The sequence below is a fragment of the Macaca nemestrina genome, chromosome 10 (assembly GCF_043159975.1).
Source record: "Macaca nemestrina isolate mMacNem1 chromosome 10, mMacNem.hap1, whole genome shotgun sequence".
Classification (NCBI taxonomy): Eukaryota; Metazoa; Chordata; class Mammalia; order Primates; family Cercopithecidae; genus Macaca; species Macaca nemestrina.
In genome coordinates, this window is record NC_092134.1 from 115,689,549 (window position 1) to 115,712,906 (window position 23,358).

General features: G+C 43.2%; 2 long non-coding RNA genes across 3 annotated transcripts in view; one reads left to right on the plus strand and one right to left on the minus strand.

The window, feature by feature from the left end:
* Window positions 1-23,358, plus strand: part of LOC105492150 (uncharacterized) — a 114,841-nt gene that overhangs the window by 21,537 nt on the left and 69,946 nt on the right. The window lies entirely within an intron of this gene.
* Window positions 951-19,103, minus strand: LOC105492147 (uncharacterized). 2 transcript variants are annotated; one of them, XR_011608585.1, is made up of 5 exons: window positions 18,916-19,103; window positions 17,476-18,257; window positions 4,119-4,189; window positions 1,940-2,007; window positions 951-1,228 (listed from the first exon to the last, which is right to left on the minus strand). It is a non-coding gene; the product is annotated as an uncharacterized lncRNA (long non-coding RNA). The 2 variants fall into 2 exon arrangements; XR_011608586.1 differs by lacking the exons at window positions 17,476-18,257; window positions 18,916-19,103 and adding an exon at window positions 12,201-12,283.

A 23,358-nucleotide genomic window follows, 5' to 3' on the forward strand; every position in this document is an offset into this window, starting at 1 on the left:
TTTGTGAACTCTTCATTCACATTTTGCCTATTTTTGTTTTATCTTCTTACTGCTGAGTTATAAGAGCTTTTTTTTTTTTTTTTTTGAGACGGAGTCTCGCTCTGCCGCGCAGGCTGGAGTGCAGTGGCAGGATCTCAGCTCACTGCAAGCTCCACCTCCCGGGTTCACGCCATTCTCCTGCCTCAGCCTCCCGAGTACCTGGGACTACAGGCGCCCGCCACTGTGCCCGGCTAGTTTTTTGTATTTTTTAGTAGAGACGGGGTTTCACCGTGTTAGCCAGGATGGTCTCGATCTCCTGACCTCGTGATCCGCCCGTCTGGGCCTCCCAAAGTGCTGGGATTACAGGCTTGAGCCACCGCGCCCGGCCAAGAGCTTTTAATATACTCTGGTTACAAGTTCTTTTCCAGATATGTGCATTGAAAATATTTTCTCCTAGCCGGGCGTGGTGGCTCACGCCTGTAATCCCAGCACTTTGGGAGGCCAAGACGGGCGGATCACGAGGTCAGGAGATCGAGACCATCCTGGCTAACACGGTGAAACCTCGTCTCTACTAAAAATGCAAAAAATTAGCCGTGCCTGGCGGAGGGCGCCTGTAGTCCCAGCTACTCGGAGGCTGAGGCAGGAGAATGGTGTGAACCTGGGAGGCGGAGCTTGCAGTGAGCCGAGATCGCGCCACTGCACTCCAGCCTGGGCGACAGAGCAAGACTCCATCTCAAAAAAAAAAAAGAAAATATTTTCTCCTGTTTGTGGCTTGTGTTTTATTTTCTTTTTTGAAGAACAGAAGGTTTTAATTTTATATAAAGTCCAATTTATAATTTTTATAGCTAATACAGTTAATATTTGTGTAAATCATGAAGTATAGACATCCATTTGTTTTTAAGACTCTAAATAGCTTAGTATTTATAACTGGTTATAGTTCAGGTAATAAAGAGCACAGGACAAAAGCCAACAAATGTGTATTTCAAAAGCTTAATTACAAAACAACATATCTTAAACCAAGAGCTTTGAGGTTTAGTAAATGGGTCACAGGTACAAAGTAATCATTTTCTAAAGCGGAAGATGGCACAGTATATCCATGTGTCGTATCCATGTTGTTTCGCATTTAAAGCCTTGAGAAGGAGTCTTCTAGACGGTTTGCTTAGCATTTGTTTTTCCACCTGTTGACTCCTTCCCAGGAAGAGATTTGAAACCCATGCCACTCTAGTAATCTGCTTCCATGTGACTGAGGCTGTAGGATAGCAAAGTAACTACAGGTTAACAAAAGTAATTTTGTTGATACTTATTTGAAAATGCAGATGAATGGCAGTTTTGAAAATAATGTAGAAACATGCAGAAAAGTGACCTTCTAACCCTTTTATGTTGGGCAAAAGCATGGTGCTCCTCTACGCCTTGCTATTGTGTAGGCAGACTATGGACAGACAGCATAAGAGATTTCATAAACTCAGCTGGTCATGAATATCATCAGTCTGTGCCCTGGATGTTAGAGGACCTGTGTTTGAATTCAGCTCACTTTGACTTTCAGTGAATAAATTACCCTTTCTGAGTATCTGTGTTTTAGTTTGTAAAGGAGGGATGCTACCTTTGATGTTTGTTGTAATCATTAAATGATATAACACATGAGGAAACACCTAGTACATGGCGTTGTCTTATCTGCACAGGGTAAATACCTGATAGATGTTTGTTGAATCTGAATAAGTTGGATATTCAAGGTTGTTAGTTAAACCAGAATATTCTATGAAAGCTACCACAGGCTGTTAGCACCTTATCTCAAGGTAGCCTTTCAGACTTCTCTGTTTACTGGCCAGGATCCTCTGGGAATGTACTACCAGATAGTCACTTTTGAGCAGGAAAAAAAAAGGCCTATCAAAAAATGAAGAAGAAAATATCAAAAACATAAGGTATTTCCCAAAGTGGCATTCATCTGTTGGTGGGGTTTCACCTCTGGAGTAGGTTTCACACTAGGTTTCACACTTGGGCAGGCAGAGTAGATTATGTTGGCTGGGTGACCTTGGAGGGAGAGAAAAAAAGCCATAAGGGAAACATTAATGAGAAAGAAGCAGAATGCAAGGTCAGAAAGTCAGTGCTTTCTTATTTCACATTTAGCCTTTATCTTAGATCGTTAATGCTTCAACAGATTTTTCCACGTCACAGCAGGCAGACCTAGCATTCTGCCGGATAATATAGACAATTCAGAAACCAGTGTCTATTCTCTGCAAAGAGTAAGCCGGATAGATATAAAATACTAATTCAGGACCAAAATGATTGACAGACCATGAGCATTTTAGAGTTCAAAAGGAAGCGATATGGAGAATGGGGCTGCCCATGAAGGGCTTCAAAACAAGGGTTAGAAATATGATAGACATGCTCTCAGGGATGGATTAAACCTGGAAGGACACAAAGGAAACAAGGCTCCCCTGGGTCTTTAGGCCTTCATAAGTCTCAGTTCTAGTGTTACTCTACCGCTGTTACCCTTCTTGCTCTAATAAGTTGCTATCTCCAAAAAGAAATGGGTAAACTTGACATCCAACATTATACTCCACTATGATATCTTCAGCTATCATGTGGGTTCTTAAACTTTAAAAAAAAAAGAGGTACTATATTATTTTTCAAGTTCTCCTTTCCCCTGCAGCCCTGGCATAAGTAACTGGGTATGTGGGGCTGGAGGTAAGATTGAAGGGGTGAATAGGCATGGCATGATTTCAGCATCAAAGACTTCTCTTCACTGAAAATTACGTCTCTCCCATGATACTGACCCTGTGCTTCTGATAAAGCTTACGGGTTTGTCTTCCAAAACTGATGTATTTTCCAGAGCCTCTCTCATCTCCAAATCCATAAACATATTGAAACTTTTAAGATTGGACTATGCTTAGACTAATAACCGAGACCTCCTAACCCACAGGACTGTCTAATAAGTAGCACATCAGCTCCTTCAATATCTACCCGTGGGATCAAAGTAGAGGTTGTAGTGGAGCCATTGTGGGAACATAGTGGAGGTGGGGGATAAAAACACAGGCTTGTATCATCTAAAATGACTAAGCCCAAAGAAGGAATGGAGGAAACAAGAGAGTGTGAACATGAAGGAAAGTTCACTAAAGATATAGACAAAAAGAGCATTTTGTTTTTGTTTTTGTTTTTTGTTTTTTGTTTTTGAGATAGAGTCTCACTCTGTTGCCCAGGCTGGAGTGCAGTGGCGCAACTTCGGCTCACTGCAAGCTCCAGCTCACTGCAACTTTGGCTTCCCGTGTTCAAGTCATTCTCCTGCCTCAGCCTCCCAAGTAGCTGGGACTACAGGCATCCGCTACCCAAAAAAAGAAGCATTTTTAAGACAAGAGAATAAAATCTTATTGTTGGCAATACCCGTTCCTTATAGACAGGCTCTTTCAGTTTGCCCACTTTAGGGTGGCATTTGGTTGACTAGCCCCTCGTCCATGCAATACTTTCTTGTTGCTGGTATAAATCACTACTCTGGGCATATTATCTTTTGTTAGTTTCCATCCCCATTGTAGAACCTGAGGGGTCAGATAGAGAACAGCAGCATGGGTAATGGTGTAGAGTTGAGATGAACCGTGGCTTTGGTTGAGAGATCAGATTTATCAATGTGGAAGACTCATGGGGAGAAACAATGGAAGATTCATTCATTAAGTTGATACTTGCAAAGCCCTCACTTCCACTACATGGAAAGACAGATAATAGAGAGTAAAAGACTGAAGACACTGAAAAGTCGAAAAGAAGATAGAAGTGAATACATTTTCCTCTGGATTTCAGTAGTAAAGGTGAAAGTATACATGTCAAGGAGTAAGTAATCTCAGGCAAACACTGGAGAGTTATTCATGAAAACTTGTACTGAGAATTCACTACCTGGCAAGCAGTTTTCTATGAGCTACAGAGGGGCTGTGCGATGAAGGAGAGGGGAGTGGGAGACAACAAGGAGTGAAATATAAACCTGACAGTCAAAAGGTTTAAAGTTTATGGGAGAGTCAGATAAACAAATAAGAAAAGTATAATGTTCCAAATGCCATAGTAAAAACATAAATCCACCGAGAAGTCCCCTTCTCAGTTCCCCCTAATCTGGGTCCTGACGTTGGCATGAGACCTGCTTTGGCTGAGAGTTTAACCACCTTTGAAGTTCAGTCCTCAGATTATCAGGCTGGGCTCTTTCTCTTCTTGCAGCTTCAGGAGATGAGGACTTCTGCATGAAAACAACAGAACCACTGTTCAATTATCTGTTACTCAGATATTTGTTGTGTTTCTGCAGAGCATCAATGGCCTTAGCAATCGGTATTGAGGAATATCATTATCCTTTTCGCTATAATTTCCTTCGTATGTCTCAGAAACCTGATACATCATACCCTCTAGTGCATTCTTTTCTACCAGTACACCTTCCCAGTTCACCACCAGTAAAAGTTTAACCATCAGATCAACACACTGGGCCAGGGGCTATCTGTGATCCATCTTCCACCAGCAATGGTATCCAGTACCCTCACTGCCAGCTGGAAATGAGACTGTAACTTACTGCGTATTTCCTAGGACTGCTCTTACACTGGGTTCTCTAGAAGGAGACACTAAGACACATTTTGGGGTCAAGCCACTCATTATGGATGGACACCCAAAAAGGAAGAACAAAGAAGCAGGATTAAACAGAGAAAGTTGAAGATGACAGGGAGCTTAAGAGTTAAGATTCCAAGTCGATAATCCTGCAGTGGCTGAAACAACCAGGCCTTTAGACCCACTTTTCTCTGGCATGGATGTGGACCACTCCTGCAAGGATGCAAGACAAGGCAACTGAGGCAGACCCTAAAGAAGATGACAGCTGGACAGTATCAGCTAATCACACTGTCCACAACTGGGTGGCAGGTCATTCCTTGAAAGGGGATCTGGACTACCTACCATAGGCCTGAGCTAAGACAGAATGCAATCAGGAGATGATAGATGATAGACAGATAGATTGACAAATGGATATAGAGATGTGTGTATGCATATATATACACACACATATGTATACATGTAGACCAGAGAGAAGAGGAAGGAGGAGGTGGAGAAGGAGAAAAAGAAATTATGGAATAACATTAATATTACCTATAAATCTAGAAGATTAATTTGCAAAGATCAAGGATTATGTGGCTGGATATTTGAAGAAAATAAAGTATTTGGACATACTGGCCAGGAGAAACGTTTTAAGCCTTCTGACAGAATTTTAAAATCTCCCTAATATTGCAGATCAGTTGGACTTTATAGTGTAAATTTACAGAAGGCCTGTCCCATAAGATTTTGGGTCTTTATCTCACAGCCTGATATTGTCAAAGGCAGGTCCAGAGAACATAGTGGGTGCAGACCAGTTTGGGGGTGGCATGATGGATGTGGCTAAGTGCCAAATGGATAAAGGTGTCTAGGATGATGGGGACATTGTTGTAATTGCTGACCATGGACTTTAAGCTGAATGGAGCATTGAGTGGAGTCAGAAGGGCTGCTGTGTCCTGGTGTGATGGAAAAATGTGATAAGTGATTTAATCTAGCAGAAGGGTAGAAGAGGATTTTTAGTTCTTATGAGTGAGTGGAAGAGAGAACAGATGGAAAGGTTTCAAGAGAAAGATGAAAGGACCAATTTGAAATCTTGATTGGGACATCTCCCATGAAAAGACCCAGGATAAAGCTATGCAGGTGGAAGTCTGGTATGGATTTGAGATGAAGGCTGCTAAAATCATATAAGGCAAGAGAATGTGAGGAATGTTATCATCATTGTCATCAAGATGCTTTTAGCAAAGCCTGGAATAATCAGATTTGAATTTCAGGTTCTGCACAGAGCAAGGTAGTAGATGCCATATCTGGCCACTAGGAATTTACAATCTGTCCCTTCTGGGAGGAGATGAAAACCAGTCTCCCCATTCCTGGAAAAAAGATCTCTCTTGTTTTTTGCAAACTGAGAGGAACCAGGAAAACATTTTGGTGACAGGTATTAGCCTAAAATGCTAAAATATCTTGAAGCCTACTTTGGTGGACTGAGGGACAGAACACATTTTTAAAAACAGACGTCGAATGGCTTCTTCCTCTTTCACTTTCTGCCACAATGTCTGCTAGGCAAGGAAAATGACTCATTAATAAATTTAGCCCCAGAGGCCTGACTCATTCAGAAACCTCTTAACAACCACCTCACCCAATCTTACTCTACTTTAGCTAATGATATTCTCCAGCTTAGGCTGTCAGAATTATGCCTTACACATGGGTAATGGGTTTTATAGCTTGTACTAGAAGTACACTAATAGTATGAATTCACATTTTAGTGATGTTAAAGCTGAATGAAGTGAATCACCTTAGGCTAAATATCGAAGAGAGGATTAGATCGTACTTCTTATCCCCAAAATAGCAAGTGTCCACAGCAAAGCACTTAGCTTTAGAGCAGACACTCCAGTTGATAGGTTAAGGTCTGAACCCAGTGACCTCACAGAAATAACTACTACCAAATTTGAAGAAGTGGTAGCAGCTGTTTTAATGAGCAATTGAAGGGTAGGAATCATTTTTTATGAAATTTTGTATTTTCTGTACCTAGCACAGAACTTGGTAATAGATATTCAAAACAGATATTTGTTAAATGATTGAATAAATGAAGTATCTTAAATATCAATTTTTTTTGTGATCACTGTCATCCCAGAGAGGAAATAAGAAAATGCATACTTTCTAGCTAAGGCAAACTGTGCAGTTTCAGCAGTGAAGTGTGCTCAAATCTAAGTATCAAGGATAAAGAAATCTATTGCATTGCAGATCTTCAGTATCCTTGATCTTATTCTTTTGATTCGTGTTGATGCTAATATCCATGTAGTTTCTGGAGCAGAGGTAGGGGAGGAGCTCAACGTGATTTCAAACAGACCTCCAGCTTCCTGGCTTGGACTCCCCAAAGCTTCAACTTTTTATATTTATCATCTAAATCTCAGAAGTTTCTATTGCATCATCTGTGGTGTTAGTCAAGGTAGAGAATCATTGTGTATCATTGAGAAGTCAAATCCAACCAATTCATATTTACTGGCACATCTATAAGAAAGTAATTGAAGAGTTATAAGGTATAGGCTTTGCCTCAGGTCTTTTAATCTACCTGGGAGGAAGCGATATGAAAAATATGAAAAGATGACAATAAAAGGTGTAAATAGCAATTCAAGATAAATACTTGTCACAGGGCAACACATGACATTCATCTCCCCTTTTCTTGATTCCTACCAGACCTCAACTTTATTAAAGTATCCACCCTTCCTAGGTGATATGGGGGAGGTTCAGGTGTAGGTCCTAATTAGTATAAGACTTAGCATGTGCATTCTGATTGAGCCAACATTGGTGACATGCCGACTGCTGGACCAGTAACGGTAGCAATGCTACTGCCAGCAATAGGCATGTGACTGGTGTTGGCTCAGTCAGACTGAAAGGAGAGACTGAGTCACTGCCTGGGGAGGGAGTTCCTGCTCTCTGCCACTAGGTGTAAACAAAGAAGTGCATCTCCCTAGCTGCTTTTGACGGCCATCTTATGCCCATGAAGAAAGCAGACATTGGATGGCAGTGTGGAGAAAACATGGATCTCCAACAACTCTTTTAAGTTCCCAAATCAACCTTGGAGCCTGTCCTAACTCAGGGCTCTTGCTGTGTGAGAAAATAAATTTCCCTTCTTGCTTAAGGTGGTTTGGTGGGGGATTTGTTTCCAGTAGGATTTCGAAGAGACAATGACCAATTGCCAAATGCGTGGGCAGATAATAATTACCGAGAGTCCAGAATGAGAAGAGTTCACATCAGGCTAGAGCGGTCAGGACAGCATTCAGAGAAACAGACGTGTTAAGAATGAATAGGGTTTGTACAGAGGAAGCGGCAGGAGAAAAGCATTCCAGTCAAAAATTAGAAGATGGAGGGAGTTTTAGGAGCAGAAAAGGAGTAGGGAGTGCAGAGCTGGGAAGGCAATGTCAGAGAAGATTTCAGAAGACCTTGAATTCTTACCACATGAAAGTCCCTGGAACCTTTCTATTTAGGCAGGAAGGCTTTAGGGGATCAAATTTTAACATGAGATTTGAGGGGACAAACACCCAAACTTCAGCAATGGCTTGCCCCATGGTTAGCACTGAAGTTGTTTTAAGGGAAGTCAAATAAGAGGTTGATATATACGCTATACAAAGAGCTGTTTGAAGTTGACAAGAAAAACGCAAACAATCCAATAGAAAAATGAGTAAATGGTTAACCATCATGAAAGGGTGCTTGAATTCCCTAAAATTATGGAACTGCAAATTAAAGAATCAGTGAGGCCGGGCACGGTGGCTCACGCCTGTAATCCCAGCACTTTGGGAGGCCGAGGAGGGCGGATCACAAGGTCAAGAGATCAAGACCATCCTGGCCAACATGGTGAAATCCCGTCTCTATTAAAAATACAAAAATTAACTGGGCTTGGTGGCGAGTGCCTGTAGTCCCAGCTACTCAGGAGTCTGAGGCAGGAGAATTGCTTGAACCCAGGAGACAGAGGTTGCAGTGAGCCAAGATCACAGCACTGTACTCCAGCTTGGCAACAGAGCAAGACTGCATCTCAATAACTAAATAAATAAATAATAAAAAATTAGTGAAGTATCAACTTCTATGGCAAAAGTTAAAAAGAACTCTACTATCTAGCATTGGTGAACATGTAGGGAAAACTGTACTTTTATATATTACTGGAGAAAATATGAAGACTTACTTGCAGCCTTATTTAGTGGAGGCAAAATGACAACATCTTTTAAAATTAAAAATGCATATAGCCTTCACTCCAACCATCCACTTCGGGTTTTAATGTTATAGAAATCAAATACAGAAAGACATAAGTACACAGATATATATTGCAATGCTGCTTGTATGAGGGGGAAGAAATGGGGAAAAAGAGAAAACTCATAAAAAGAAGAGAGATTGAATAAATTGCAGAATATTATATGCCATCACAATCAATTGGTGCTGTTGTCAGTTGACATGAAAAGATTTACATGGGAATAATGATGGCTTAGATTTGTCTAGTGCTTACTAGGTGATAGGTGTGATTTCAAGTTCTTTACATATATGGCACACCTCATCTTATTGCACACACTTTACTGTGCTTCACAAATACCACATTTTCACAAGTGGAAGATGTGTGGCAGCCCGGCGCGGAGAAAGTCTATCAGCACCATTTTTCCAACCATGTGCTCACTTCCTGTCTCTGTGTCACATTTTGGTAATTTTCACAATATTTCAAACTTTTCATTATTATTATATCTGTTATGGTGATCTGTGATCCATGATTTTAAAAAAATTTTACTATTATAATTGTTTTGGAGCATCACAAACTGGACCCGTTTAAGACAGCAAACTTAATCAATGTTGTGTGTGTTCTGCCTACTCCACCAACCGGCTGTTCCCCTATTTCTCTACCTCTCCCCCAAGTCCCTGAGACACAAAAATATTGAAATTAGGTCAATTAATGACCCTGCAATGGCCTCTAGCTGTTAAAGTGAAAGGAAGGGTCACACTTCTCATACTTTAAATCAAAACCAGAAACGATGAAACTTGGTGAGGAAGGCATGTCAAAAATCAAGGCAGGTCAAAAGCTAGGCTTCTTCTATCAAACATTTAGCCAAGATGTAAATGCAGAAGAAAGGTTCTTGAAGGAAATTAAAAGTGCTACTCCAGTGAACACACAAATTACGAGAAATTGAAACAGCCCTATTGCTGATATGGAGAATGTTGGAGTGGTCTGGAAAGAAGATCAAAGCAGCCACAACGTTCCTTTAAGCCAAAGCCTAATCCAGAGCAAGGCCCTAACTCACTTCAAGTCTATGAAGGCTGAGAAGAATGAGGAAGCTACAGAAGAAAATGTTGAATTTTGCAGAGGTTTGCTCTTGAGGTTTAAGGAAAGAAGCCCTTCCCATAAACTCCCAGAGCCCAGAGTTGTGGGGACAGGAAGCAGAGGTCTCCCAAGTGGGTCACTGGGAGTGATGGGAAGCAAGGCCATTCTTATGGCCACACTGTGTTTCCCAGATCCATTTATTCTACCTACTGGGGCCACAGCACAATACAATGGTCATTGATTTATGGCTGCTATTCTTACCAAGGATTCTCCAAGATGATTAATCCTGAATGCACTAAGACATCCATTCTACATAACGGATTAACTTTCTGCCTAAGAGTCTAGGGTAGTATTAGCTGTGGACCATCCTTGGAAGAATCAGGAGAATGGAGAAAATAGTTATGCAAATCGTTTTCAGTATGCCTTAACTCTCTCATGGAATTCTGATTTAGAAAGACAGAAGGTGTATCCCATATCCTACAAGACAGCATCTCATCTATACAAGTTAATATCTCCAAGTAGGTACTATGCTTCTGAAAGACCATTTCATCATTGTATCTGGCTAGTAACTTCTGGATGATGCATTGTGTGATAAGGCCAGTAGATTTTATGATCATATATTCACTGCCACATCTTCTTTGCTATAAAACAGTGGTTCTCTAGCATTGGTGTATATTAACATCACCTGAAGAAGGACTGAGTGGGGATAGTGGGCATGGTTAATGGGTACAGAAAGATACATACAGTTGAAAAGAATGAATAAGACCTAGTATTTGATAACACAACAGGGTGACTATAACCAATAATTATTGTACATTTTAAAATAACTTAAAGAGTACAACTGGATTGTTTATAACACAAAGGATAAATGCTTGAGAGAATAGATACCCCATTTTCCATGATACGATTATTGCTTATTGTATGCCTGTATCAAAGTATTTCATGCACCCCATTAATATACATACCTACTATGTACCCACAGTTAAAAAGAAGATCACCTGATGGGCTTGTTAAAACACAGATTTATGGGCGCTGCCTCAGAGTCTCATTCAGTAAGTCTGGGGTGGGACCCAAGAATTTGCATTTCTAATAAGTTCCCAAGTGATGCTGATGCCACTGGTCCAGAGACAACACTTTGAGAACCACTGCTTGACTGCTTGGGTTCCTTTGTCCAGTGCATTATTACACAAGCTGCTAAGTCAATGCATCGAACACTCTATAAGCGTTTGGATAGTACTGCAGGTTGTAGCCCTGCAGGCAGGAAAGACAAACCCATACCCAGAATATGTGCCACTGTTCCTTCCAAGTGGAGGGGATCCAATGTAATCAACTTACCATCAAGTGGTAGGTTGAACTCCTGGAAGGACTGGGTCATATCAGGGGCCTGACGATGGCAGACTGACAATTGTCAGTGGGAGTATCTAGATCAGCTTTGGTGAGTGGGAGCCTACACTGTTGAACTCATGAATAGCTTCCAATCATTCTACTTCAGTACTTCATTCACACACACATTGTGCCAGCACTCTCACCAATGAGAGAGGCTTGCTCGTGTCAACTAGCTAAGTCGTTCTGTCTGCTTGATATTTTAGTGCTCTGTTTGTGGTTAATGCTCTCTGGTAAGTGGATAGTATGGATACAATGATTTTCACATTGTGTGCATTCCAGTAAGACCATTCACATGCCTCTTTCTCAGATTTCATTGTCCAATCTTTCAATCTTTCTCTTTCCAGACCCCTGACAAAGCAGCTGAACCATTTACTACTGCCTATGAACCCACCTGTATTCTTACTGCAGGCCACTTTCTTTTCTACATGAAGTAGCTGACCAGGTATACCACCTGAGGCTCTGCCTATTGGGAGGATTTCTATTCACTGCTGTCTTTCAAGGTGTTCTCTGAGTAAGGTAGCAGCACTCACTTTTGGCTTGTACCCACAAGCTCAGCCTTTTTTTTTTCCTCCATCACTTGGTTATAAGGGACTTTCATGCAGCCACAGGTGTGAGCTGAGAGATGTGGCCAGACAGTGGGAGGTGACATGGGAGTCCAAGTCACCTGCTTGTGTGACTTCCTTGTTCCTTCTGGCCTTGCTTGTGACCTGTCCTGGATGTGTTATTTCCCTCTTACAATGGATTGTGGCTGATCCACCTGACTTTATGACTTGGTGAGTCTGCTAGGACCCAGGTCATGGGCAATTCTGACCACATGTTCACTTGCTGTTCCATTGTCAGGGATTTCATCTCTACCATAGTCGAGCAGCATTTAAGTAGTTATCTTTTGAAAGGTGTATAATTCTCTGCTGTACATAGTAGGCCTTAATCTAAAACCCTTGGAGTCTATATTGTGATTCTCCTACTAGTCTTGCCTTAAACACCACATGACAGCTTTTCTTACCATGGATGTCTCTAATATTATAGCATCTGCTGGGTCATATTGTCCAAAAAGCATGGTGGCCTGGACCACAGTCTGGACCTGCTACAGAGCTCTTCCTTGCTCTGGGCCTGTCTCAGAGCTGGACGCCTATGTCACCCAATAAATGGGTTTTATTAGCATTCTCCCATCCTCACAATGCCTAGTTAATCCTTTCACCAGTACATGGCTACCAGAGTAAGTGATGGTAGGACCCTTTGGGGAAGGACTGGGTGACTCATTACCATCTGTTTGCTGTGGTGTTGCAGTGTCCTGTCTCCCAGGAAAGCATCTCCTTCTTATAATGGGTTCTGCATTTGAAAACTAGTTCAGACCAGAAACTGAGTCATGAACTTACCTTCTTTGTTCCTTTCAGTCTTTACTTCCAATCTTTCAGAAAGTCTGTTGGCTTCATCTACAAAGCGTCCATTTAGGCTTGCTTTCTCTCTTTCTTTCTTTCTCTCTCTCTCTCTCTCTCTCTCTCTCTCTCTCTCTCTCTCTCTCTTTCTTTCTTTCTTTCTTTCTTTCTTTCTTTCTTTCTTTCTTTCTTTCTTTCTTTCTTTCTTTCTTTTTGATAGAGTTTCACTCTTGTTGCCCAGGCAGGAGTGCAGTGGCACTATCTTGGCTCACTGCAACCTCCGCTTTCCAGTTTCAAGCAATTCTCCTGCCTCAGCTTCCCAAGTAGCTGGGATTACAGGCACCAACCACCACGCCCAGCTAATTTTTATATTTTTAGTAGAGACAGGGTTTTGCCATGTTGGTCAGGCTCATCTAGAACTCCTGACCTTATGATCCACCCACTTTGGCCTCCCAAAGTGCTGGGATTATAGGCATGAACCACCTCACCCAGCCCACTTAGCCTTTCTATTCTAGGTGCTTAGGATTACAGAAGTAAAGAGAAAAACCCCAGAATCCATGTTGCATATATTTTAGTGAGTTATGCAGACCACAGATATGAATAGGTAAACATATAATATCAGATGACAAGCACCTGAAGGAGAATAAATTGGGATAAGAGACTACAGCATGATGGGGGCAGGGAGTGGAAGTGGGGTGGAGTGGGCTGTGCTTTTGTAGATAGGGTGGCCAGGGCAGGTCTCTTTGAAAAGGTGACATTTAGGTAGAGACATACCTCAGGTGGAGAACTAAGGCAAGTGAGTCAATGGAGGAAGTGTATTCCAAACCCTGCCTAGTTATCTCCATCTACGTTCCTGCCATCCTAGCTCGTGGTGCCACTCTCAGCAACATCCTAACTAGTGTTCCTGTTTTGATCTTCCCATTTGCACAATCCATTCAACATGTAGCAAATGATCTTTCCAAAGCATAAGTTTAATTCAAGCCACTCATCTGCTGAAAACCTTCCAATGCCTTCCTATTGCACTTAGAAAGAGACCCAAACTCCTCACTGTTACTCTCAAGTTTCCACATCATCTGGCCCTGTCTACCTTTCTAACCTTATTTCTTCCCACCTTCCTCTCACTGAACACCCTCTAGTCACTCTGGCTTACTTTCTATTTGAAACTGTGGAGGTAGGGTTCTCCCTCAGTGCTATCATGTGTGGCTCCCTCTGCTCAGATTATTTCCGCCCCCCGCCCCACCGCCCCCGATCCCTTAACACTTTGGCTTCATCTTACAATTCAGAACTCATCTCCTATGTCACCTTCTCAGAGGTGCTTGTCCTGACATCCTCCCCACCTAAAATTGACTGCACTCATCTCCACTGTCAGTCCACCTTATCACTTTTTCTTCACAGCACATATCACTATATGAAATGTTATGTATTTAATTGCTATTCTGTTCCTATTTTGTCTCTCCCTCCCCCATTTCTCAGTGAGCTCCATCACTGAAAGGCTCTTGCCCCTTTCATTCAGTGCTCTATCCTCTGCATCCCAATAAAATAGTCACTCAACTCATATTTGTAGAAAAAAGAAATGAGTCAATAAGAAACCCCTTCACCTGATGCTTGAGTCTCTCTCCACCAACATTTTATTGGTATGTGTGAAATTAAACCCAATAATGTGGCCGGGCATGGTGGCTCACGCCTGTAACCCCAGCACTTTGGGAGGCCGAGGCAGGCGAATCACGAGGTTAGGAGATCGAGATCATCCTGGCTAACATGGTGAAACCCCATCTCTACTAAAAATATAAAAAATTAGCCAGGTGTGGTGGTGGGCACCTGTAGTCCCAGCTACTTGAGAGGCTGAGGCAGGAGAATGGCGTGAACCTGGGAGGTGGAGCTTGCAGTGAGCCGAGATCGCGCCACTGCACTCCAGCCTGGGCAACAGAGTGAGACTCCGTCTCAAAAAATAAATAAATAAATAAATAAATAAACCCAATAATGTGTTTATGGCCCAGTCCTGAACATTTTAAGAAGCCACGCTCCACTCACCACCTCCCACTCTCATACATTAGCCAGTTCTCAATAACCCCTGGCAACCTGGAGAAGATCTCAGCTTCTTTCTTCAATGTAATCAATGCAAACCACTCTGGGACCAATTTCATAACCTGTTCCTGCCTCTTGCCTCCTGGACTCCTGCTTTGTTCCTCGACTTAGGGCACGCACATGCTTTGAAGTGTCCTTAGGCATCAGTAACAGAGGACCAGATGCCTGCATCATCACCCCATCTCCACTTGTGAATTTTCCATACAATGTGCACTGATACTGAAGACTGTTTCCCACTTTCACTTGTGACTTTTCCATTCTATTTCTTCTTTCTATGTTTTTATCTGCTATGCTCTAAGGCAACTGTGTTCCCAGATTTATCTGACTGTTTTTCACTCCACAACACACTATGTTGAGTTAAAAGTCTAGCCTCTCCCCAGACACATTCTTTCTGTGCATGTGAAATGTAAACCACCCATGGCCAAGAACCTAGTATTCCAGGATTTTAAGCCAGTGGGCCCCAAACCCAAATCCAGTTTGTCAACACCACCTGGGTAGGCAGTCATCGATCTCCCAGCTCTTTCCCTTTCATCTCAAATCCAGATTCTCAGTAGTATTAAGTGATAGAAAACAGCACCTGTGCCCCAAGTTATTTGGTGTTTTTATTCGAGAGTTAATATTCTCTGAAGATACTTTCCTGAGGGCCTCTAATTGTCTGTTTTCAGACCCAAATACTGCTTCTGTTTTCCCTCTGCAACAATCAGGTTTCCCGTGGACAGGTTTTAGTTTTGAAGGTCTCTTTACAATCAATTCTGATATAGGCCAATAATCTCTTTGTTCGCATATTTCCGTATATCTAGAGCTCTTTCTATTAGATGTATTGAAACTATTCGTGCCTTAAAAATATAGTTCCGTATGGAGATGAAATCTAGAGTCAAGAGATATGTGTGTCCCACATGAAGAAGAATGGGTAGGTGAAAACAAAAAGGAGATAATAGAGGAAAAATGGACTCAGTTCCTGGCAAGAATTATGATGCCCACGGATACATGAGAACTTCTAAAACCTGCCAATGGAAAAGGAGGAGTCGATGAGTTTACCTCATGTTGTACTTTTTTGCCTTTCATCATGGGCCATAAACTTTGTAGAATAATCAGAATTTTTGCAGGAGTACCTTCCACATTTAAGTTATAGATCTAATATTAAACAACAATAACTACTGGAAAATGGGAACACAAAGCTCTTTTCCAAATAGATTGGCCAGTTTATTCATGTAATTATGAATGTAGCTAATGTTTCAAGCTGCAAAGCTGGAGCATGAAGTGGTTGAAGAAACAAGTAGTTCAAAACAGCCACCACCAGGAGAACAGAATCCAGCAGGGCAACCCAGAATCCCCATGGTTTAGAATGAAACCTAGGTTCCAACGTCAGCTTTCTCAGATATGTGCTCTATAACCTTTAATCTCTCTGGATGTTGCTATCCTCCTATGTAAAAATGGGAGTGAAGGCTCCTTTCCAGGTTATTCTAAGGATGTAATGAGATAATACACAGGACAGCACCAGCATGGTGCTTGGCACCTGAGTACTCAAAAAGTGTGAGTTTACTCTTCTTTTTACTAGACGGCCATCCCAAACTCAGAGATTTTAGGCCCCATACAAATATTAGACACTCCTTGCTGTGCCGCTTTAAAAAGTAAGAGGATATAGCTTTGTTCAACCTTCTTAAAAGGCCATTGGCCAGAACAACATCCTTCCATACCTACTTAATAATGGTTAGAAAGGAAAACCTCAAGCTTTGCTACCAGAGGGATGTTTGATATTGGAATGCAGGGAGTGTCATGGTATCCATGTTTCAGCCCAATGGGAATTTCAACTTAGACTGCAAACGAGAGAAATCTTAATTCTGTCAAAAAGTGTATACATGGAAGAGGAGCAATAGAAGCTGATAAGTCAAAACTCGATGAGAACAGAATAATCCAGTGCACTGAGGAAGAGCACCTGATTTGTTTGTTTAGTGATGAAGACCTGGACTTCTACGTCTTTAATTTGCTGTGGACAATTTTGTTGTCTAAATTAACACAGAGCAAGGTTTTAAAACCATGGTTTTCATTTCAAATTACCTCAGTCATTCCCAACAAAACATTTAATTGTCTTTGTGAAATTAAAGAAATCTCCAAGTTAAGCAAAACCCAGGAAGAGCAAAACCCTGGCCACTGCCAGTGTGCCCTGACTCTCCTCTTCCTGTTTCTGTGGCAGACTCACCCCGCAGTGCACATTCCCTCTGACATGGGATGTGCTGTCAGATTTGTAGTTAAGGTTTGGGGCCCAGAACAAGTAAAGGCAGGTGAGCACTCTGATGACAGGGCTCCATTTGTCTAGGGGTACTGCGTGCTGTGTTGGCCATGGGCAGAGCTCCCTTCACAAGGAGGAGGAGGAATGTGGTCTCTTAGATAGTGCCAATGGATATTGACCACTGATTGGCCCCAACTAGCCCCTCTGTTTCTACTCTCTGCTCTTTGTATATCACTAGCTTTGTTCCTGCTTTTCTGAATACCAGGCCTGCTTCCATGTAGCACACAGCTCTGCTTCCTCCCTGGTACCCACTTAGATTCAGGCCTCACTTCAGATCCTCACTGCTATTGTTCACTGAACACAGGTCTCTAGGTCTTGCCTAGCAACCAGCTGTTTTTTATTACTCCTCCTGGGCAGAGCCTGCATGGCCTTAGCAGGCAGCCATTCTAGGTTGTCTTCACCTGGTCTGGTTAACCTAGGTCTGGGAAGCTGCCCGTGGGGTCCAGCCTGGCCTGCCCTGGCCTTGTCTGGCCTTGGCACTGTGGGTTGGGGGTGTCCCACAGCTTTCCTCAAGGGACAGCCTGTACCTGAGTTGGCCAAAGCCAAAAAGGAGGCCTCCTCTTCCTTTTCTGGATTTGTGGTTCGCTAGTTATTCCCCAACCCTACCACAGTTGCCTTGGCAGCAACACACCCTGGGGCCTGCTGGGAAAATTCCACACTCTAATTTGGCACCTGTTCCTGGTAGCAGACCAGCCTGAGCTGCCGGGGAAGAACACAGGCATGATGAGTTAGATATTGAACTGATTGGGGCAGCAGGGGAGTTCCTTTCTATGAGAGTGGCCTGCAAAGCAGAATTAAGGAAATAGCTTCTTTTCTTTCCTCTGTTAGCAATAAATCTTTGTGCCCCAGGATGGCCTCAGCTTGGCAGGTTGATACTCAGATGATTTCTGATGGCCTACGTGCCAACCGCAAGGCAAGCTTGAGCACTGCCAACTCAGCCTCCACAGAGAATCCCTTCTCTGGGGATGAGAGGTGCCGTTCCAAACCCCAGCGAGCTGGAATGTGTCCACTCCTACCCCTTGCATGTCGCTACAGGGCACAGTGGTCAGCTGAATCAGGAGGGCAGGGGAGCGGCCTGTCTGTACGGGAAATGTTAGGCCATGCTCTGAAACCTGAGACATAAAGAGAAATTTGGCCATCGAGGAGCTGTGGTTCCAAAACTGATAAAAATGTTCCAAAATCTTGCTCTGTCATATGCTTGATTGCACCAATCCTCAGAATGGCAAATGAGCTTCCATCTTAATTACAGCTTGGGAAGGACGTGTAGACAGCTCTTTGACTTCTGTTTCGTTCTGTCCATTCCAAATGGCTGCTTCCAAAAGGGGGAAAAAGAAGAAGAAAAGAAGAGACATAAATAACACTCCATGGACTGTCTCATTTGCCCTGGAAACTCTCCTAAAAGGTTAATGTTGCTCCTCATGCTTCTGGACATGTGCGGGTAGCATGCTGGGGGCTGGGAAGTCTCTCCAGACTCCTGCTGCTAGAATGCCCGACCAGCCGGAGAGGGACGGGTACCGGGCGACACAGAAACAAGTTTTGGTAAACCATTGTTGCCATCAGGGTTATGTCCGTAACAAGAAATCTCATGAGGAGAGAAATCTATTTCCTTCCCTGAGAAAAGAAAGGAGCAAGAAAGGGAAGGGAAGAGTGGTTATAATGCCTTCAGGGTGCCCAGAAGAAAGAGAAGCCCTTGGGCAATGAGAAGATCAAATCCCCGTCTACCTCAGATGATGCTGGGAACATCTGGAGCCCCAAGGAAAGGGGCCTTCACTTCCTGCTTGGAACATGACAGATTTCCGGTGCCATGTATCCTGACCAAGGCATTTTGTGGCAAAGATAAAAGAGAGGAGGAAATGGGTGGAAAACCCCAGTGTAGACTGTCTTTGGGGAAAGAGCCAAAGAGCCGAGTTATTCTATCTTCATCTAGTCTGAATCCTTAAACGACAAAGCAGGGAGCCCAGCCTCACCCAACTGAATAGGCCATAAGGTGCCAGAAGACGTGGCCAGAATGTAGCTCTGCTGTAAGGGAGAAACTTCCCAGAGTCCTGCTGGAAGGTGTGGGACTCCTTTTGGTGAAGAGAAGGTATCCATGGGGAAGGCATAGAAGTCACCCAAAAGAGGCAGAGATGCAGGATGCCTGTGAAAGTGAGGCAGGAATTCAGTTAGTACAAGTGGAAGGCAAATAGGGCTATAAACAGGGCTGCCCTAAGTAGGCTAATGGAGAAACAGACCAAAGGCCACAGAGGGCAAAAGCAAGATGCAATGAGTTTGGCCACTGGATTCCCTGGGCCATGAGAATAGCCCCTTTCTCCTGCCACCTCCCAGCCTCATGTGATTCTCATGTGTTGAGCAGAGGCTGGCGGAGGGCTTTGAAATCAGCTCCCACTGGTGCTGGAGGTGGGCCGCGTGCCCGGATGCCCTATGAATCACCTGCAGCAGGAGGAGCTCATCACTCTCCCATCTGCCATCCCTGCTCTCAGCCTCCAAATCGAGTTGGCAGCAGGAAATGGGCCCAGGGACCTCAGCCTTCTCCCTCTTTCCTGCCCCGCTCACTGGGAAAGGAGTCAGCCTTGAGTCATTAACCTTGAGGCTCCCTGGCTGTCCAGGGTGGGCCTGTTGTAGCTGTGGGGCCCAAACCCCAGCCTGCTAGAGACCCCTGTATAGGTCGGCTTGGGCTGCCATATAAAATACTACAGATAGAGTGGCTCAAATAACAGAAATGTATTTCCTTACCGTTCTGGAGGCTGGAAGTCCAAGATCAAGTGCCAAAAGGCTTGGTTTCTAGTGAGACCCCTCTTCCTGGCTTGCAGACACTCATCTTCTGGCTGTGTCCTCACATAATTTTTCCTCTGTGCAAAGTACCCCGGTACCTGTCTTCTTATAAGACCACCCGTCATATTGGATGAGGGACCCATCCTTATGACCTTATTTAACCTTAATTACCTCTTAAAGGTCCTGTCTCCAAATACGGTCACATTTGGAGTTAGGGCTTCAACATATGTATCTGGGGAGGAGGACACAGTTCGCTCCCTTATGGTGCTCCAGCAAGTGTAATTGCTTATGAGGGGTGCTGGAATGAATTCCTTGGAATCACGAAGCACACAGTCTGTCTGGGGACTTCAGAACCAGCACCTCAGCCCTGTCGGCACATGAGGCATCCAGTGTGCCTCATCTGCTCTTGTGATCTGGCTGGGGATGGGGCACCGGCATGGCCATCTGAAAGAGCCTTTATTGTTGGCTTATTTTTCCACTTGGTGGGGGCAGGGGTTAGAGGCAAATTCCTGTTGTGCCTCTGCTTCTATTAATATTCTTCAACCACACACATTTATTTAGGAAATCACATAATCTTAAAGATGCTAGGGACCTCGAGGTGTCTTCTGGCGTGTTCGCTTGCTTCTGGGTAGCTCTGTGCCATGAAATCATTCAAGGCAGAAGAAGAATGATCCTAGATGCAAAGATCCATTTTTCTCCCACTTCCAGCATCTGCCAGATGCTCTGAAAATTTCACAGATGAAAGAAATCACTCCATTAACAATGATAAGTACTCAAACTAAACAAAATTTATAGAGCAGGCTAGGATTGATTTCTTAAAAAAAAAAAAAGTATTGATTGCTTAGTATATATCAGTCACCAGTGAAACTGAGGGTTGGAGGGATTTATTAACTCCCCATAGACCTAGCTAATACATAGGAGGATCAGAGTTAAGACACACATCTTCTCCACTCCCACTTCAGTACCCTTATTATAATGCCATAAGGAAGGGAAGGAAACAAGAAATCTGATTTAAACAATAAAAACTTTAATTATGGAATTTCTTTTAAATAGTACATTTTCAAGAAAATGTATTTGTGACTCGGCAAAAATATCTTTGCTGGCAAAATCCAAAAGCCACCCAAATCCTATATAATCAGGTGATTCTAAGATGTATGAGGAGCCCGACTTGGTTGCTCATACATGTAATCCCGCCTACTTGGGAGGCTGAGGCAGGAGGATTGCTTTAGCCCCAGAGTTCAAGACAAGCTTGGACAAGATAGTGAGACCCCCATCTCTTTAGAAAAAAACAAAACAAAACACTACTTATGAAAGCAAGGTTTTCACTAGCAGGGTGAGCATGGCCCTGATAATTTGATTTCTGACACCATGCTTAGCAAAACCCTTCCTTTCAGCCACTCCCATCTTAATGAGTACGAAGTCAAATAAGTGAGGCCCCCAAGCAAGGAGCAGGCTTACAGAATGAGGGCCATGACTCTCCTAAGGTGAGGCAGGCTCACCATGTGCCGTTTGGTCCACTCACAAACTTTCTTTAAAAGCCAGAGAGCACTTAAAACTTCTCCTGTTGCTACTTCTGTCAGAAGAGATCAAATTGGTCCTTCTCAGCACATCTGCTCCCTCAAGGATGGCAAATTGGGGAAGACGTGTTAGGGCTCTCCAGGGGGACAAAACCAATAGGAGAGAGAGATATGTGTGTGTGTGTGTGTGTGTGTGTGAGAGAGAGAGAGAGAGAGAGTTTATTGTGTGTGTGTGTATATATATATATATGAGTTTACTATATAAATATGAGTTTACTCTCTATATATGAGTTTACTATATATAGTAATATATACTATATATAGTAATTTACTATATATATAGTAATATATAATATATAGTAATTTACTATATACAAACACACACACACACACACACACACACACACACACACAGAGCTAGTACAAGTTGAAGGCAAATAGGGCTATAAACAGGGCTATCCTAAGTAGGCTAACGGAGAAATGGAGAAACTCATATATATATATACACACACATATATATATATATATATGAGTTTACTAGGGAGAATTGGCTCATGTGATTACAAGATGACATCTCACCATAGGCTGTCTGCAAGCTAGGGAAAGACAGAAGTCAGTAGTGGCTTAGTCCAAGTCCAAAAGCCTTAAAACCAGGGAAGGCAACAGTGCAGCCTTCAGTCTGTGACCGAAGGCACAGGAATCCCTGCGAAGCTGCTGGGGCAAGTCCCAGAATCCAAAGGCAGAGGAACCTGGAGTTTGATGTCCAAGGGCAGGAGGGGAGGAAGCAAGCTTCTGGCATGGGAAGAAAAAGGGAGTCAGAAGCCTGAGCAAGCAAACTTCTGCCTGCTTCTGCCTGCTTTGTTCTAGCCTCACTGCCACCTACATTGAGGGTGGGTCTTCCTCTTCCAGTCCACCGACTCAAATGTTAGTCTTCTCTGGAAGCAATCCCACAGACACACCCAGAAACAATACTTTACCAGCCATCTAGGCATCCTTCGATCCGATCAAGCTGACACTTAATATTAACCATCACAGAAGGTATGCTGGGAGTCTCCCATCCCTCACCAATGCAGTCATAGCCAGCCTGGCATGCGTGGCCTCTTTCCCACTGACCTCTGATGTGATTCAGAGTCCCTCTCAACATAGCACTCAAGAGGGAGTTGACATGTGAACCGACACCCAGTTGTCAGCTTGGTTTTTTTTTTTTTTTTTTTTTTTTTTTTTACCTGTTGGTTTCGATTCAGAAGGGTGCTGGAAGCTCTCACCCTTCTCTTCAGTTTTCTCTTTATTTACATTCAACCATGGCAGGGTCACAAATTAACTTTATGCCATGAAGATGTCTAGATAAAGTGTTTTTGTATTGCTCCATAACTGCTCTCTGTTGCCCTTACTGGACAGTGGGGAGGGGGCAAGGAAGGGTTCTGTACTTTAGATCAGCACTGCTCAAACCCAAATGTGCCTGTGAATCTGCTAGGGGCCTGATCAATATGCAGATTCTGATACTTTAGGTCTGGAGTCTCAGGTCTGGGACCTCAGAGTCTGTTTCTAATGAGTTTCCACCTGAAGCTGTTGGTTTGGGGCTCATACTTTGAGTAGTAAGGCTTTTAGATACTACAAGAAGCCTAGTCTGGTATCATAATTTAAATAGTCTCCTTATGAAACTCTTTAGTCTCTCTTACATACAATACTTAGTTGTTCAGAGTTCTGTTCCCTCCCCTTGCTCCTCTCAGGGATGGTGTCTGGGTATATGAAGAGGGAGTGTGTCTTCAGTACCTCCGTGGCAGAATGGGGAGAGAGTATCCATGAGTCTACATGGAGTCTCCAAGGTCACCCCATGGCAGGTCTGGGCTGCTTCGTGGTCTGGTGACCACTAAGTTACCACCAGGCTCCTCTCTGGACCTGTGTCCAGACTAAGAAGTTAATCTGAAAGAGTGATCTTGTGAAGATATTAATAAATGACATTGACTTCTTGTGTCAACACAGAGAATCTATGAGCATCCAGAGAATTCTAAGCACAATGGCAGCCTGGTGTTTGGCGACAGAGGGGATTTCCATTGACTCTCACGTCACATGCAGCTGTGTATTCCATTTAGGAGTAAGGCTGAGCTAAGATGCTTGATG